We start from the raw sequence: 20,488 nt of genomic DNA on the forward strand, positions 1-20,488 counted from the left end.
AAATAAAGAGGGAGACAGAGAGTGAGAGCTAGAGACAGACAGGCAGACAGCCACAGAGAATGCACAGCCCAGAGCAGGAATGGCCACCTGGCACAAGAGAAACACGCTTTTTGCTGATTCAGAGTCTTGCTGTGGTGACCAGCTAACACGTGATTCCATGCATGAATGATCCTTTCTCGCCCTTCCCTGCGGTGACTTTCAAGAGAAAGGTTTCAGTTCGTGCTATCCAATGTGACCACACAGCTTATCCAGCCAAGATTTCCCTTTACTGCATAGACTTCCAAAACACCCACTTTTTCTTCTCCATGTTGATTTAACTTCTACATGACATATTCACATAATCCTTTGTATTGAATATGTGTTCTTTTCACCTTGCATGGTTTAATAGTTCACATTCAACTTGAAGACTTAGGCTTAACACTCACTGGACTCAATAGTCTTTGGAGATATTTTTGAGCCCCAACTATGGCTACTCCAAGAGTAGTCCTCTGGTCTCCCCCTAACATCCCTACTCCCTTAGTGGTGACAGAAAATACTGCTACATATTCTGAGCTCACTTTGTGCCAGAAACCTTTCTCAGCTGATATACAATGTGTCCCCTAAGCCCCTCAACATGATATGTGAGAGCTATGATTCACTCCTTTTTATGGATGTTGAAACTGAGATGCAGGAGTTAACTGCTCCGAGATTTTTGAAGATGAACTAAGTGTAAGAGTCGTGATTTGAAGCCTGCTTTGTCAGACTTCAAAACTGAGGATCTTAAGCATGACACACTCCTGATAGGCCCAGAGCAGGTTGCCAATTAATGTCTGTTGCTTGAATGAATTGCTCCATCAATCAATCAAACAATGATTCTCCCAGAAATAGTGACCTGAGCATCCTCTCCAGTCACATCAATGGCTCCACAACAAAGAAGTTTCTCTTTACCACCTTGGCCATGTGAAAATTTCACAGCGGGAAGCTGTATGCAAATAGGATTTCCCCCCTAGAAAGCAGGTTGCACAAACTACTCCAAATGGGCCATCACACACTGGGAAATACTTCCAATTTTGAAAAGCTCTTACTTCATTACTAATGGCCTGTCCTCATCCCCTGGTGTGTCCTGCAACTGCTCCCCTTGTCAATCAGTCCTGGAATACTGGCCACAGAGCTGGCTCTTTTGCTGAAGCAGCCTGGTTATCAATAAGCTTGTTAGTATACATTCTGGGCTGTCAATCACAGATGTTTCAACTGGAGACTGGGTGTTTCCTTCATACTATACCAAGCAGTGCATGATAAATGCATAAGTTTGTATATATTTTCATTTCAAGTGTCAATTCAAGCCAGGTGACCTACTGGCTAATACAAAAACCTCAGTGATTCTCACCAAAGCTCTCCCTCACATTATCATCAATATGTCTCTTCATTTTGGAGTTTGCCTTTTCTGTTAGGCAGGTTCATATGTGCTAGATTGTTAGTTACTCCCTGCTCAGCCTAGGCAGTTCAAATTTCTCTGGATAATCTAGGATTCTCAGTGGCATCTCCCGGTTACCAAGCTCAGCCACGTTCCCTGGCTGTCCTGAATAAAAAGTCCACAACTCTCCCTGTATCCTTCCCATGTCTCTACCCTAGTCATTGTGCCTACTACTCTCCAGTGGCTCTCCAGAAGCCTTTTGGTGCTTTCTCCTCACCACAATGTAATTTTTCATTTATTCTACAAATGTTAAGTATTTACTTTGTGCCAAGTATTCTTTTTATTGAGGTATAGTCAATTTATAATTTTGTGTCAATTTGTGGTGTACAGCACAATTCTTCAGTCATACATGAATATACATATATTCATTTTCATATTCTTTTTCACCATGAGCTACTTCAAGATATTAAATATATTTCCATGTGCTATACAGTATAAACTTGTTTATCTGTTTTATATATACCAGTCAGTATCTGCAAATCTCAAACTCCCAGTTTATCTTTAGTTGTGGAGAAGGCAGCCTTGGACAAAAGAGAAGCATATCAGTATCCTCATAGGGGCTGATGTTTCAAGGAGTAAGAGGAGACTTGGGATAATAAGATAATAAAGTAAAATATCCATCCTAGTAGACGGTGATAAGTGATATGGAAAAATAAAACAGACAAGGGGGACAGAAGTGCATGGGTGCAGGAATACATTGTAATTTTAAATAGTGTGGCTGGGGAAGACCTTATTATTAAAAAGCAAACATTTTAAGAAATTACTGATGGAGAAATGAGAGTGAGTCATGAGGGTACCTATGGAAAAGCAGATTCCAGGCAGAGAGGAAGAGATTCTTTTGCCTCATACCTTTAACTCGATACCTATGCTTTTTATAAGTTTAAGTAAATTTGTTTTTGAAGTACACGATGGAATATGTTAAATTTTTATAACATATAATGAGAGATAACTATTACTGGAATAACAATAACTTTACTTATCTGAGGATTTTATCTATTCCACTTTGAAAAATACGGTATAACAAAATGTATTCTACTCACATTTAAACAATGACTTTCACATTCTACACTGTTGACATTTGCAGGGCTTGTGGGGTGGAAGTGGGGCCCGTACACTAGTAAGAGGCTTAGCAGCATCCCTGACCTCCCCTCCTAGATGCCAGTAGCGTTCATGTCCACATTTATGACACGAAAAATATCTCCAGACACTGACAAACGTTCCCAGGGGAGCGAGGACTGCCCTCCCCATCAGGAATAACTGGGTTAAATGAGCAAGAATCAGTAGCCCTACCACTGCTGTTGTTCAGAATTCAGTGTATTCCAATAGGATACAAGCTTCACCCTTAGAGGGGAAAAAACATGTATAAACAGGCACAGTCAGTAAGCTGCATGGTTTAGAGTGGCTTGAAAAGTCATCAAAGTAGGCTTCCCCCAAATCATTGCTTACACGTTATCCCCTCATCACTAAGAGGATTCTACCCCCCAGGCAGTGCAACAGTGTAAGCTCTGAGATAAGTGAGGTGGGGTGGGGGTGGCGCCTTTATGGTTAAAGGTACAAAAAGGGCTGGTGTGAATGCAAGCAAGTTCTAAGGGAGTTTTGTTAAAAAACAGTGTAATGAAAGTGGAGAATTTGGAAAGGTATTCCCTCAGAACTGTCCATGTGGCAGATCCCACGTTTATCCTCTGATCTATTTTCCTATAGAATTGTTTTCCTCGACAGGTGCTTCTTCAGTCATTTCAAAACTCTTCTTCCTACCAGTGTCGTCCAGGCAAGCTAACCCTTGACTCAAACCAGACCGTGAGAGCTTTTTATGGATTGGATCCATTACCTCCCACAGAGTTCTTACAAAGTTTCCTGGGACTCATTGTCTTCGATGGCATGCCAGCCTCAGAAAGCACTTGAAGTAGGATTTCTCAAAAGTATTCCTTCCAAGCTTTGGAGTTCTTTTAAAACTATTGTCTCTGCTGCCTGTATCAAACATTTCTCAAATCTCTGATTTTTCTCAAATTCATAAAGACTCACAGCTTTGTTTTCCTTCCATCAGATCTTAGAATTCAACTTTAGGCATCTATTTCAATTCAGTATCCTCAGTTCCCTGGAGCTTCACATAAAAGATAGGCATCAGCTCCCCCACAAAAAGGGCACCCAGCATACAGCAGAAGAGACCCATCTACCCCATGGGTAGAACATACTGGTGCTGGAGGATAGGTTGCATGAGGCACCAAAGCCCAGGCACCAGAGGAGCTGTGTCCACAGCCACACTCCACACCCTAATTTCCAGTCCCACGGGATTTTGCTTCCTCACCAATAGGATCTAACCCAACTGTGACCAACCTTGGGAATTTCCTACTTCATTTGTATTCAACAGAGAAAAATGTTACACATATTAAGACAAGAAAATCAGAAATAGGGCATAGAGGGGACAGGGTGAGAGAGGGAGGGAAGAGAGAAAAAGTGAACACCCTGAACCTCAGAGGAAGAGCGGTCAAGCACGTGAACCAAAGGCCTCCATTTACAGTTCCATGTATTCTAGTCAGTGTTTCCACATGACACCCCACTGGGCGCTGTCTAAAATGTAACTTGTTCCAGGAATTCCTGTCTCTGCTTCAAACCAACAGAAGCATCTATGAAAGAAGGGCTGAAGTCAGTTTCTTCACAGCCCATCCCCCTTGGCCAAGTCCCCCATAGATCTCTCTGCTTCCTGCCTGAAAAGGTCCCACTGCAGCACCTTCCTCTCTCACTGTCTCCTTCTCCCACTAGTTTTCTTCTAACATTTTTCATTATCTGTATCTAAATGCCAAGTCTCCACAATCTTCAAATTACTCAATTCACAGACTTTAGAGATATGGAAAAGTCCATTTTATCTTTCCAGTGACCGTGTTTGTGACATTTGTATGGGAACATGCCTCATCCTTATGGGCCTCAGCCAGGACCCATATTCTGAGCCAGGTGTCACTGCCCATCTCACTCTCTGCTTCCTTTCATCCCGGATCAGAGGACTGTAGCCCTACATATTAGAGTCTGCTCTGGGAAATGGAACGATTTTCTGTCTCTGGTACTGACTCAGAGCTCCTACCCTAGATCATGCTCATTTTGATGATATGCTTTCTGCCTGTCTCCGGAAAACCCAGTACCCTGTCAAAACTGCTGACCGAACAGACCATCCCTTTAACTAAATCCTCTTATTTAGCTCCACCCTCAGACACTAGAATGCAGATTTTTACATGCATCATCATTCAACATATTATTCTCTTATTTACTTCTTGGATCATCCGTTAAGCTACAGGACTTACCAGTTTCTCTCTATAGGCATGCACACTGCCTTGATAGTCGTGGCATTATTCAATCTTCAAAGCCTAAAAAGTTGGCCTAAATGGCTAAAACTCTGCCTCACCTTCATTTACACTCACTGGGCTTGTTCTGTGACTTGCAAATTACCTGTCATGAGTCTCTCTCCATCCCATACACATTGCTCTTCATTTCTTCCCCTAAAGAACAAATTCTAAACATTCTGTGAGGAACCACAGTAGATTCAAAAATGTTTTCAACTCAGAAAATGGGCCTTTCTTACACTCAAAATCTGTACTCTGTTCTTCGGTGAGGTCTGCGGGAACACCATGTATGTGACGCCTGGGACACGGACATCAAGCATAAACATCCTCCACCATCAGCAGATGGAAGTGCTTTGCAGTGTTCTGATTATCTGCGTACAAAACTGGCTCCTAACCCTCACCATACAGGCATGGGAATTCAAATAAGCAGCCTCTCTTTGTGACATTTGTGTATGTTACCCAGTTGCTGTCTACGGATTTCTAGGTTTTCAGAATCTATTCACATTTCCCTACTTCTGAGGTCAAAGATGGTTGGTATTTGTAGACAATGGGTCTCTTCACCTTCACTGCCTTTCCTGCTAAATATATCCTTCCCACAGCAGTAGAAGTGAACTAAATAATGGATGGGGCCATATGACTGAGTGTAAAAGACTGGTTTGGGGAAACAAATCTAGGAAGGAAGAGAAGGAAGCTCTAGAAAACCTGTCAGTCCGTTGTGAACCAGAGCCATGGAAAAACAGCACTCACTCTGGCCTCTCTTCAGATGTCTCCTCCCTGCTTGCTTTATGTCCTGGCCACACACAATGCCACTACTGATGGCTACTTTTACACTTGCAGCCAATAGTTACATTTCATCAAACACATTTACAGTGGCATTTACAAAACAAGTAAAGCAAAATACAGAGCTTGCAAAATTAAAAGAACAGAGATTTTAGAGCCTAGACAGAGAATGGTTGTTCCTGACATTGGAGAACCTCCCGTAATGCCCTAGACAGCAACTGTGGACCACATTATGGACCCTCAAGGACAGCTTTCCATTGACCCCTGAAAGGCAATGTCATTTATGAAAGTGCTTTTCTTCCGGCTCTCTCTGATACTGACATGGATTGGGGGGCAAGGGATGGACAGGAAACTAACCTCTGTCACTTTCTCCCTCCTCCCGGGAAAATTCAGTCTTCCACTACTGCTTCTCTCTATACAAGCCCTGAGTATGCTCAGCATCCTTCCAGCATCCTGTTATACCTTCACTTTGCAAGCCTCTTTCAAGAATCCCACAGAGGGAAGATTCTGAATATTTCATAGCATAGGGGAGAATTTAGGCTGAACTCTACTCAGACATATTCATTACTTAAGGGTAATCTGGTATGTGCCCAAACCATAATCACTGGTGGAGAGCTTCTGTATGCTTTCCTTGTGTCCCTTACTGAACAATATATATTCAGAATTGGTTATGGGTCCTAAGCAAGTGGCCTGTATTCATATGGCCTCTTGTTCACCAGATTATGCCAATATAAATGGAGAAGCTCCATTTTTTTTACATCACTGTCTGGGAAAATCTTAGGCTGTAAGAGATGACCAGTTATATAAATTATAGAACAATTGTAAAGTAGAATAACATGGAGTCATTTCTGGAATTTTATTTTTCCTATGTTTTTATTTTTATGAAGATACAATTGAGATAACATTGTCTAAGTTGAAGGTGTACAATGTGTTGATTTAACACATTTATGTATTACAAGATGATACTAATATAGAATCAGCTAACACCTCCATCATATATAATTATTATTTCCTTTTTGTGGTGGCAACATTTAATCTAATCTAATCTAATCTAATCTAGATATTAAATGTTGCCACCACAAAGAAAGAAATAATAATTACATGATGTGATGGAGGTGTTAGCTGATGCTACAGTAGTATCATCCTGTAATAAATATTAATTCAAATGTTAAATCAACACATTGTACACCTTAAACTTAGACAATGTTACGTCAATTGTATCTTCATAAAAACATAAGAAAAATAAAATTTAAAAATGACTCCATGTTTCCATGTCTTGGCTATTGTAAATAGTGCTGCTATGAACACAGGTGTCATCCTGAAGTAGGGTTCCTTCTGGATAGATGCCCAGGAGTGGGATTCCTGGGTCATATGGTAAGTCTATTCCTAGTCTCTTGAGGAATCTCCATACTGTTTTCCACAGTGGCTGCACCAATCTGCATTCCCACCAGCAGTGTAGGAGGGTTCCCTTTTCTCCACAGCCTCTCCAGCATTTGTCACTTGTGGATTTTTGAATGATGGCCATTCTGACTGGTTTGCGATGATACCTCATTGTAGTTTTGATTTGCATTTCTCTGATGATTAGTGATACTGAGCATTTTATGTCCATAATCAGATTACTGGATAAAGAAGATGTGGTATATTTATACAATTGAATACTACTCAGCCATAAAAACTGACAACATAACGCCATTTGCAGCCACATGGATGCTCCTGGAGAATGTCATTCTAAGTGAAGTAAGACAGAAAGAGAAAGAAAAATACCATATGAGATCACTCACATGTGGAATCTAAAAAAATATATATATATATAAATACAGAACAGAAATAGACTCATAGATATAGAATACAAACTTGTGGTTGCCAAGGGGGCAGAGGGTGGGAAGGGATAGATGGGATTTCAAAATTGTAGAGCAGATAAAAAAGATTATACTGTATAGCAAAGGGAAATATACACAAGATCTTATGGTAGCTCACAGAGGAAAAAAATGTGACAATGAATATATATATGTTCACGTATAACTAAAAAACTGTGGTCTACACTGGAATTTGACACAACATTGTAAAATGATTGTGAATCAATAACAAATGTTAAAAAAAATTACTCCATGTTACTCTATTTTACAATAGAAAACCCTAAAGTCTCCGCACAAAAACTACTAGAGCTGATACAAGAATTCAGCAAGGTAGCAGGATACAAGATTAACACAAAGAAATCAATTGAATTTTTTATACTAACAATGAAATATAACAAAAGGAATGTAAAGAAACAATCCCATTTAAAATTGCATCCAACTGATGAAAATATTTAGGAATAAATCTGATGAAGGAAGTGAAAGAATTATATGCAGAGAACTACAAAACATTGACTAAGGAAATTAAAGATGACATAAATAAATGGGAAGATACCCCATGTTCTTGGATTGCAAGAAATAATAATGTTATAATGGCCATACTACCCAAAGCAATGTACAAATTTTATACAAACACTATCAAATTACCCAGGACATTTTTCACAGAACTAGAAAAAATAATCCTAAAATTTAGATGGAATCAAAAAAGAACCAGAATTGCCAAAGCAATACGGAAGAAAAAGAATTAAGCTGGAGGAATAACCCTCCCAGATTTCAGACAATACTACAGAGCTACTGTAATCAAAACTGCATGATACTGGTACAAAAACAGACATATTATCAATGGAACATAAGAGAGAGCACAAATAAATCCACAAACTTTTGGTCAATTAATCTTTGACAAAGGAGACGAGTACATACAATGGAGCAGACAGTCTCTTCAGCAAATTGTGTTGGGATAACTGGACAGCTGCATGTAAATCACTGAAGTTAGAATACTCCCTCACCCCATACACAAAAATAAACTCAAAATGCCTCAGAGACTTAAGCATAAGACAAGACACTATAAACCTCTTAGAAGAAAATATAGGCAAAACATTATCCAACATAAATCTCAGCAATGTTCTCCTAGGGCAGTCTACCCAGACAATAGAAATAAAAGCAAAAATAAACAAATGGGGCCTAACTAAACTTGTAAGCTTTTGCACAGCGAAGGAAACCATAAGCAAAAAGACAACTTATGGAATGGGAGAAAATATTTGCAAAAGATGAGACTGAAAAGGGTTTAATTTCCAGAATATATAAACAGCTCATACAACTTAATAATAAAAAAAACCAAACAACCCAATTCAAAAATGGGCAGAAGTCCTAAACAAGCAATTCTCCAATGAAGACATACTAATAGCCAATAGGCATGTGAAAAAATGCTCAATATCGCTAATAATCAGAGAAATGCAAATCAAAACTACAATGAAGTATCACCTCTCACCAGTCTGAATGGCCATCACTCAAAAGTTCACAAACAATAAATGCTGGAGAAGGTGTGGAGAAAAGGGAACCCTCCTACACTGTTGGTGGGAATATAATTTGGTGCAGCCATTATGGAAAACAGTATGGCTATTCCTCAAAAGACTAAAAATAGACTTGTCATATGATCCAGCAATCCCACTCTTGGGCATATATCCAAAGGGAAACTAAATTCAAAAAGATACATGCACCCCAATATTCATAGTGGCCCTATTTACAATAGCCAAGACATACATGGAAGCAACCTAAATGTCCATTGACAGATGACTGGATAAAGAAGCTGTGGTGTATTTATACAATGGAATACTACTCAGCCATAAAAAAGAATAGAATAATGCCATTTGCAGCAATGCAGTTGGATCTGGAGATTGTCATTCTAAGGTAAGTAAGCCAAAAAGAGAAAGAAAAATACTGTATCATATCACTTATATGTGGCATCTAACAAAGAGACAAATGAACATTATTGAAACAGAAAAAACAGTCATAGACATAGAAAACAAACTTTTGATTACCAGGGGGAAAGGGAGTGGGAAGGGATAAATTGGGACTTTGAGATTTGCAGGTACTAATATATATAAAATAGATAAACAACAAGTTCATACTGTATGGCACAGGGAACTGTATTCAATATCTTGTAGTAACTTACAGTGAAAAAGAATATGGAAATGAATGTATGTATGTTCATGTATGGCTGAAGCATTATGCTGTACACCAGAAACTGACACAACATTGCAAGCTGACTATACTTCAATTAAAAAAAAATACATATTTTAAAAATCTAGTCTATTAGCAACTTCAAAGTATGTAATACCATATCATTGGTTGTAATCACAATGCCATGTATTAGATCTCCAGAACTTATTCATCTTCTAGTTTGTATCCTTTAACCAACATCTCTCTTATTGTCCCACCATCCAGCCCCTTCATATTCACCATCCTACTCTCTATTTCTACAACTTTGGCTTTCTTAGATTCCACATATAATTGATACCATACAATGTTAGTCTTCCTCTATCTGACTCACTTTGTTTAGCATAATGCCCTCAAGATCCATCCATGTTTTCCCAAATGGCAGGATTTCCTTCTTTCTCAATATAGAATATTCCATTCTATATATCACATCTTTACCAATTCAACTGTTGAGAGTTTGTCATATCTTAACTACTGTGAATAATGCTGCAATGAACATAAAAGTGCAGGTATCTTTTTGAGATCCTCTTTTCATGTCCTTTGGATGTGTCCCCAGAAGTGGGATTGATAGATTATATGGTAGTTCTATTTTTAAATTTTTTGAGGAACCTCCATCTGTTTTCCACAGTGGCTGTACCAGTTTATATTTCCACCAGCAGTGCACAAAGGTTCCCTGTTCTCCACATCCTAACCAACATTGATCTTCTCTCTTGTCTTATTTATCAGAGTCATTCTAACAGGTGTGAGGTGATACTGTGATTTTGATTTGCATTTTCTTGATGATTAGTGATGCTGAGCATCCTTTTCATTTAACTATTAGCCATTTGTATGTGTTCTTTGGAAAAATGTCTGTTCAGTTCCTCTGTCCATTTTTAAACAGATTGATTAAAAATCAATAGATTGCCTTTTCAGTTTAATTGTTGTTTTTTCCTCTGTGTAAGCTTTTTAGTTTGATTTAGTCCCAACGGTTCATATTTGCTTTTGATGCATGTGCTTTTGGTGTCATATCCAAAAATACTGTTGCCAAGACTAATGTCAAAGGTGTTTTTCTACATTTTTTTTTCTGGGAGTCTTATGGGTTCAGTTCCAAAGTTTAAATTAAGTTTTAATCCACTTTGAGCTAATTTTAATGAGTACTGTAAGATAGGAATCTAATTTCATTTTTCTGCGTGTGGTCATTTAGTTATCCCATAATTTCTTAAAGAGACCATCCTTTCCCCACTGAGTATTCTTGCTTCCCTTGTTAAATATTAGTTGACCATATATACAAGAGTTTATCTGGGCTCTCTATTTGGTTCCATTGGTCTGTGTATCTATGCTTATAACTCATTTTCTTTAAAAAAAAAGACTACATAATATCTATATGTACAATTATATCAAGTATTTTATCAAGTCAAAAAGCAAGGTGCAGGAAATGTCTGTTTAAATGTGTGTGTGTCTGTCTGCATGTTTGTATGTGTGTATATACACTTAAAGAGAAAACAGATTACAGATTAAAAGAGGATGAGCTGGGAAAGTTAGTAGACACAAGAATATAAAGACTCTTGTATGCTCCCATAAGGAGATTGTACTTGATTTTACAGGTATACTATAGGGGACCAGAACTGAACAGCAGTGGGAAGAAAACAATTTCATTGCTGTCTTCTCAGCATTCAATTATTTTTCAATGCATGTACACTTGTGCAAACAATAAAGAAATTAACTTCAAAAGTACTATATGACAATTGGGTTTACATCCTGGTTTCTAAAAGTACTGATTTTTACAAACTCATCTGTAGTAACAGCTTTTAGAATTAACAGCCATCTATTATATATGTAAGTAATTAAACTGAGAATAGTACCTTTAATTTGGGCATAATATGCCCATTGTTTATTGATCTGGGTCATATGTACAAAATAATCTCTTTATAATTGACTATAAGAAAAAAATGTATATATTAACATATCCTTTAATTCTTATCTTCTGTATTATGTTTATTTTTAGAGTCAGGAATGGTTTCAAAGCCATCCAGACAACTACCTTAATTTTAGGTTTTTCAAATTACTTTAAAGTCAGGCATAGATGAAACATTCTTATTATCCTTTTAACCACACATAGATAATGGTCACTTCTGAATGCCTACCCAAACTCTTACTATAATTTAAGGTTTTTCCTATTCTGTCTCCTGAAGAAGGAAAAAAAACTAATCATCACCTTTAGAAATAGCTGCAGAGGGTTAACACCATTCTCATCTCTAAACTGATCCATACAAACTCATTTTCTCTTTCCTCATAATAATCTAGCTATTAGCCCTTTAAGTACTTTGGCCATGCTTTCTGATGTATTCAAATCTTTCATAAAAATCAATTATCAAAATTGCAAAGCTAGGTTGATTGTTGCACTCATATAAGACTCAAATCCAATTCTGTTGATGAAACAAATGTCAAGGTGATTTTAAATTATTTCATGTTGGAGCCATATTATATAATCCCAACTCTGTGATGGGATCAATCAATATTTCTTTATCCAATCAACATGTACTCAAAGTCTACTGTGTGCCAAACAACATAAATATAAAGTTCTATTAAAGAGTTTAAGAGACACTGAAGTAGAGATATACACAGCATGAGAAGCACTTCTGTACAGGAGTACACATGAGGCCATAAGAAGTAAAAGGACAAAACATCTCATTTTCTCATCAGGTGGAGAGAGAGAGGTGGAAGAGGGTTCCAGAGGAAACACCACTTTGGTTTGATAGTTTGAAAGACAAAGAAAATGTCAGCTAGGTGATAAGAAAGAAAGGCATTCAAAAGTAAGGGCTTGTCAAATTTTAAAAGACAAATTTAAGTAGCCACAAATAAAGGCAGTATGTATGGGGCTAGATCAATGCTGGAACATTATGGCTGGAAAGGAAGCAAGAGACTAGACTGCAATGAATTGCTGAATGAAATCAGCAGGCATAGATCTATGACGTCCAATAGATTTAAAAATTATGTGTGCAGCAGACTCAACAGGATTAGCTAATTGTTTTTGACTGAGGTGGAAAAAATACACATAAACATAAAGAAAAGTTAAATAACTGGTGTGGTTTTTAAACTACTTTATTAAGGTGTGATTGACATACAGAAAGCAGTACATATTTAATGTACACAACTTGATGAGTTTGGAGCTAAATATGAACCTGTGAAACCAACAACACAGTCTATGTCATAAACATATCGACCATCTCTGTTCATAACAGCACTATTTATGTAGCCAGGACATGGAAACAACCCAAATGTCCATCAACAGATGATGGGATAAAGAAGATGTTGTACATATATACAATGGAACACTACTCAGCCATAAAAAAGAATAAAATAATGTCATTTGCAGCAATATGGATGGACCTGAACATTCTTATTCTAAATGAAGTGGGCTGGAAAGAGAAAGAAAAATGCCATCTGATATCATTTATATGAGGAATTTAAAAAACAATTACTTAAAGACACAAATGAACTAATTAATATTTTAATTTCTTGAATATATGTAAGCACATTTGACTGTCTTTATGTATTGGATTACCACATTCTGTTGATTTTTATTTTGTAGTTGGCTTTATTCCTTTGATAACTATGTAAGTTTAAAAAGCTAAAGATCTAATCTGTTCTTAGAAACAATAATTAGTACATATAAGTAATGTAAAAAAAGTGTAGTATACTGTATATATGTATTTACATGCGATATAATGTGTATGTGCAGTCGAAGTATTAAAAAAAAAAAAAAGGAAAGAAAAATCCCTTCCCCTCAACCCATTCATGATAGAGGATATTTTGCTGGAGGGCTAGAATGTTCTTTTGTGGGTGGAAAGTTTGAGGGTTACTCCTACTTTTCTTTATCTTGAATCCAAGCATGCCAATAGCTATTATCACATAACTTGTAATAACCAGGGGACCACATATAAAAAGGAAGAATGTTTGGGTGAAGGCATAAAGACTTTGGACAAATTTGATTCTGGAATCCAGCATTTAATGTTAGGACTCTTCTTATAGGAAAAAATAAATATTTGTTGTCTGTGGACCCAACCTCATATCATGTACCCAAGTGATCAAATAAACTTTGGAAAGAATAAAAAAAGAATACAACATAAGACTTACCATCTTAGCAAAATTTTAATTGTACAATACAGTATTGTTAACTCTAGGCACTATGCCATACAGTAGACCTCTAGCATTTATTCTTCTGATATAACTGAAACTTTACACATTTTGACTAATACTTTCCCATATCCTCCTCCTCAATTCCTGAAAACCACAAATCTACTTTGTTTCCATGAGTTTGACTGTTTTAGATTCCTCATGTAAGTGACACCATTGGTGCAACTGCTGTGGAAATATCCAAGGCATGGATAAAGAAAATGTGGTATATACATAAAATGGAATACTGTTCAGCCGTAAAAAGAGGGAAATCTTGTAATCTGTACCTGGATGGACCTGGATAACATTATGCTAAGTGAAATAAGCCAGACACTGAAGGGTTAAGTTTCTACAGTTTTAAAACTGGTAATATCAGAGCTGAAATCTGAATGTCTATCTAATTAAGAGTATGCTTTATGGCTTACAACATGCTGCCTCTGATCCTAACTGCATATGGATCCTCCCCACTTTATTATAACCTTACTTTAAGATTTCTATTTCCTTAAGACCATTTTAAACTCACCTTGTCTTTGCTGTACCATTTCCAGTTATTTCTGTTACCTACAGAATAAAGTGCACCACAGAATGAATTCATAGCCTGCTATCCATGACTCTCCATAATCTATCCAAAAAGTCGTACTACTAATATTTTACTTCACTGTTCATATAATCAAATTTGTCTTTGTAGCTTACCTGCTCCAAAAGTTCCTTCCCATCTCCATGCCCTTTTATTAATGCTGTCCTTTCTACTCTGAATGTCCTGACTTTTATCAATGCCTATTAGAAATCCTTCCCAGTTACCAAGGAATTCAACTCTAAAGCACCCATTTTTATTAAATCTTTCTGATTAAATTTATTTAAAGTGACCTATTCCATGCCTTTGTGTGTGTGTACATACACATTATATATTAATGAAAATACACTGTGTTTTTAAATGAATAAACTATGTTTTTAATTACATCAAATTATTTTCTATTGTCCAGGACTTTCTAAATTCCATTGCTTTTTATTTATTTTTTTTCAATTTTAGGAAACTATACTACAATAAGCCCATCTTTTTTTTTTTTTTTTACATTGGTAATAGAACAGAAAATTTGTTCTGAAAGAACACATTCCCTAAACAACCAGCTATTAGAAAGTGATTCAGAAATGACAGAGTAACGACTATTTTTGCATTTTTGGAAGATTCAAACAGAACTGTTTCTTAATGCTCCAAAAATGGGTAATGGTAAATTTAAAAACTATGTATTTGCAGATATGTATTAGAAATTGACCACTAACACGTTAGTAGATAAATTGAAAATATCTTTAAAAATGCAGCCTTTTTGTTAATGATTTAACAACTACTAGTTGCTAAGGTTTGTACCATCCATATGGAAAACTGTAATTTAATATGAATGATGAATTATTGAGGAAGTTCCTTATATTCATTGATAAAGAGTAGCTTTCCACATGTGAGAATGTAACCATAGTAGATATAATTGGATGCTTATCCTCAAGGGTTTATGAAATCTTCTGTGCTGTCTAAATCCTAAAATTTTCTGTATCTCTCCAATGTGACCTGGATAAATACTGATTTGCCTAAGCCTGTGTTTCAGTTCCTTTCCCAGTGACTGAATCACAGAAAACCACGGGACCTTCCAGAGGGCTTCCAAGATAGGTTCCTTCATGCTATAAACACACTAAAAAACTGCTTTTCCATTCTTGTCTCTGCACTTTGGTGTAGAAGGATATGATATTTAAGGTTCCATTTCATGATGAGGAATATTCTCATGCAATACACTAAGTATAGCTGAGGAAATACACTGATGACAGCAGAGGAAAATATGGAGGGACAACTCTGCAACTTGATGACTTGTTCCAGCACTTAATTGCCTAATTTTTGATCCATCGATCTTTGAGACTTTTCATTTAAGTCATTTCCATTTGGGCTTTCTGTGTCTTACAGCAAAAGTTTCCCTCTTGACAACAGAATCTGCTTTTAACATGTGTGCAGTGCAGGACATTTGATTCTACACACTTCTGCTTCCTCCAAATGAAAAAGAAAAACAAAAGACAGGGAGAAAGATGGGGAGAGGAGAGAGAGTGAAATAACAGAGTGGGGAGTTCTGCCTGTTATTTCCCAGTTATGGCCTGGAATGAGTCTGAAATGAGAGATATGAATCCATTTTTCTTTCCATTAGGTCTCAGTGTCTTTGTGTCAGTTTTCCTGTTGGCAGCCAGCTCCTCTGAATGTGATTTTAATCTCTGGGGCTTATTTTTTCATACTGCAGGGCCCTTAAGTATAAGTCAACCACTTCATTTGGTGTTTCTGAAATAAAACAGTTTTCTCCAATACTGGAGAAAAACTTGGCTTCCCTGGACTTACTGAAATACACACTCTCCCCTTCCACCTAGGGAAGCACTCTGACTGGTCTGAGTCTGATACAACTGTGTGTTGGCTTATCTACAAGGCTTCACACAGTGTTCAGAGGATTGCTGATGGCAGAGAGTCATCGTCGTTACAAAATTCTTCCAGCACAAATATATGACCAGCACTGTGCTAACTGCTTTACTTAGATCATCCCATTTAAGTTTCACAGCCATCCTAGGGGGTGTAGTTAGTAACCCAGCCTTATAAACGGAGTGACCAGCTAAACTGAAGAGTCTGAATTTCTGAGAGACTAGCCAATGTGTTGAGGTTTGCATAGATACTAAGTAGTTAGCTATAAGCAAGGATACAACTTACATTTCTCAATAGTTAGGGATAAAAGTTGAAGTAAGAAAGCAAACCATTGACTGGCTTTCAGATAGGATTGTTTTCTGCAGTTCAACTTTGCTTTCATTCAGCTGATTTTATGTCATCCTAAAACCAGAGAGGCAAAAGGAGAAACATACTCTGATGTTGGGCTATTGTTATCATGGCCTTAAACCTAATATTTCACTGGCTGTTAGACAATAATATGCTTAACCTGTCATTATTATAAATATCAAATTATTAAGGCAAAAATGTAGATATGCAAAAATAGGCACTGGAAAGACAAATAGCAAATTTTGTGTGCCTGTGTCGGTATATATGCCCACTTATTTATGTGCTGACTGTATTAATATTTACAATATTTTTAGATGATTACTACAGATCCCCAATATTTTCCACTACAAAACAAAATTTTACATGAAAAAGGACATTTTGCTTCCCTAGGCTGTACCTACAAAAAACCCACATATTGGCTGCTTTTGCCAGATTTTTTTGGGTGTCTCAAATGGCACAATCAATCAAATTGACTATACAATGATCCATCCAGAACAGCCATTAAGAAACAACCTTGAGATGAAATGCTTTGACCTTTATGAAACTTTAAAGATTGGCTTCCCTAAGGAACAATTTCTGACCCTACATTTTACCTTTGAAAGTTGACCCCCCGAGGTGCTCTATCAACGTAAAATTTCATTGAGGAATTCACTGTCCTAAGAGTTGGATGCAACACCATTTATCATTTTCTTTCAGTGGAAAATCGCCTCACTCCAAACATCCTCGAAATCTATGAGAATTAATTCCACTATAATTCCATTTACAAAAAAAAAAAAAAAATTGGGTAAAAGATATGCATTTAGAGTTTTTAAAACAAAGAACAACATGGCAGCTCTCTCTTAGCTAATATCATTCATAAGCATAACTCTTATTTCAGGCAAAAACAAACTGCATTAGACTTGAAGAATAACATTAGAACACAAACAAATGCTTAATACCCATGCACAATTGGAGCAAACTGGTTACTCAGTTTTCTTTGGAAACTGTAATAAACACATGATGTTGCTATATAAAAGAGATCATTCTCCATGGCCCTGTAAGAATATCACCAGAGGACTGAAGTTGCAAAGAGCAGACATTGATTCTGAATAGGCCCAAGAGAAATCAGTTGTAAAGGACTCTGGTGGATTACAGAATTCAGAGAAAATCTACAAAATCAACCTGTGTCAGGATCCAAAAAGTGCTAGTCTCCATCAGTCTGCTGCCCAGGAGCAATCTCAAGGTGCTGCCCCTGCCGACACCATGTCCATCACTGGTCATTTCTGGAACCAGTGTAGACACTATGTACTCTCAGTACTTTTAAAGGCACATGTAGACTCTCCACTCAGCTACAACCATAGACAAAATCACAATCTGAGTCTGACCTTTGTTTCACCCCCTCAAGAAGTAAAATACAGGACATATGAATCCCATTCACCATGTCTGGATCATGTACCAGGTGCTAGATCAAAGAGGGAGAGGAAAGGGAATATATAAGACATAAACTTGGATCCTACGGTGGAAGGGGCTACTAAGATTACTTGGGTTCATTAAAGCCAAAACTGAGGTAAAGATATACCCCATATTGTTATTTACAAACTAAGTTAAAGTAAATGGAATGGTACAAGTCAACAACAGACATTTTTCACAAGGGCCCAGAGTAAAGATTCCATTTGAGCTGGTAGAAGGATAAAAAGATATATTAGATGGTATTAGGTATTAACTTTGAAGAAGTTTAATTCAAACATTAAATAAAAAATAATACCAGTCAAATATTTTCAGGAAATAGAGAACACTCTTCAATCTATTCTGCGAGGCAAGTATAAGCCTCTCACCAAAACATTATGAATGTACTAAAAGAAAAATTAGAGGCTAATATTCCTTGAGGGTATAATCATAAAAAACATTAATAAAATATTAATAAATTTAACCAAACAATATAAAATTATGTTACATCATGACCAGTTGGATCTCCTCTCCAGAATACAAGGTTAGTTTAGCATTTGAAAAGCAAGCAAAGGAATTCATGGCATTAACAGAGTAAAGGGATATAAACCATTTGCTCACCTCAACAGATACATAAAAAGCATTTGACAGATTCAATGCGCATTGATGGTTTTAAAGAAAATATTCTCAGAAAACTAAGATATAAGAGAATCTCCCCAGTCTGGTAAATATCAGTAACAAAACAGCAACAAGTAATATATACTTACTGGTGAAACACTGAACACTTTCCCAAAGATCAAAATCAAGCCAAGGCTATCAGTTACTTACCCCTATTTAACACTGGACTACAAGATAATTAACTGAAAGGCATAGAGATTAAAAGGAAAAGTCAAACTATGCCTATGTGCAAATGACGTTGTGTAAAAGAAAAGGCTATTCAAACTAAAAAATATATGCTAGAAATAATTAGGTCAATATGCAAAAACTCAATTGTTTTTCTATATATTAGATGAGACAAGTAGAAATGAAATAGAGCAATATCACTTATAAAATTATCAAATAACATCAAATATCTAAGAATAAATCTAACAAAAATTATTGCAAAATACCAAAATACAAACCTTGATATGAGACCTTAAAGAAGACTTAAGAAAAAGATAAGACATGTTAATGTGTTGGAAGACTAATATTAAGATATCCATTCTCCCCAGATTGACCTATACTAGATTCAATGTAGTTTTGCTCAAAATCACAGCAGAATATAGTATGGAAATCAACACGCTGATTTTGTATTACAGGCATACAAAAATTAAAGTTGCCTAAGTCGTCTTGATAAACAGGAGCAATGTTAGAGAACTTGAACTGCCTGATTTCGAGACATACTGTAAAGCTACAGTCATCAAGACACAGCCATATGGGTCTAAAAACTGAATAATTCAACAGATGAGTGGTCACATATAGATTCACACGTACATGTGTAATTTTCAACTAAGGTGGCAAGTTAATTCAGTGGGTAAAGTATTTTCGTATTACAAAATATTGAAATTTAAATGAGAAGGAAAAAGAACCTCAGCCAGTCACTCCATATAAACGTTAAGGGCACATCACAGAACTAAACATTAAATCTTGAACCATAACATTCCTGGAAGATGACATAGGGCAATGAATTTACAATACTGAAGTCAAATCATCCTCAGAGAGTTAAGAATTTATGAGCATCATTAGAGACTTGAAAGATATGTACTTGTGGGATATACAGAAAATGAATAATATTTACCTATTATGTCAACAAATATTGTTAAGAATCTAGTTATGTACTAAGTGTCTAGAATGGAGCACTGAAGACTGCAGACGAGATCACTGCTCTCACTGCACTGGAAGAAAGGAAGAAAGAAGGAAGGGAGGGAGGAGGAATAAAATAAGAAAGAAATTGGCAAGTATTACAGATAAAGAGACATCAGTTATAACTGTTTAATTTTTTAAAACTCTCCCTGGAATTAGTACAGGAGCTGGAATGAAAAAAAAAAAAAGTAGATAATGATAGGAGAGTGACATCACTCAAATGGCAGTGTACAACACCCTGTCTGTCCTCCCAAGAGAGCAACAATTAGGCAGCTATCCACAAACAAAAATAGCTCTGGGAGAGCTCTGGAATACCTGAGAAATTTCGGCAACACAGTGGAACTAAAAAACCTGAGAATAACTGCATAACACGCAAGACAGCTTCGTTGTGCCTGCCTCGCTCCATCCCCCAAGCCGGCACTGCTGTGCGGAGGGAACGCCCCAGCGAGGAAGAGCGCCCCTCACTAGGAAAGGAAGAGCGAGGTGAGCAAGCAGCCTCCTCCGCCTTCTGGGGCATCGTAAGAAAGTCCTACTTCAGTTTCACTTCACCCGGAGAGGCAAAGCTGAGGGGGCTAGAAGAAAGGAAGAGAAGCAGGGGCTACCCATGGTGGCCCCATGGCAGGAGCAGCTACAGTTCACA

The sequence above is a fragment of the Camelus bactrianus genome, chromosome 4 (genome assembly GCF_048773025.1).
Source record: "Camelus bactrianus isolate YW-2024 breed Bactrian camel chromosome 4, ASM4877302v1, whole genome shotgun sequence".
Classification (NCBI taxonomy): Eukaryota; Metazoa; Chordata; class Mammalia; order Artiodactyla; family Camelidae; genus Camelus; species Camelus bactrianus.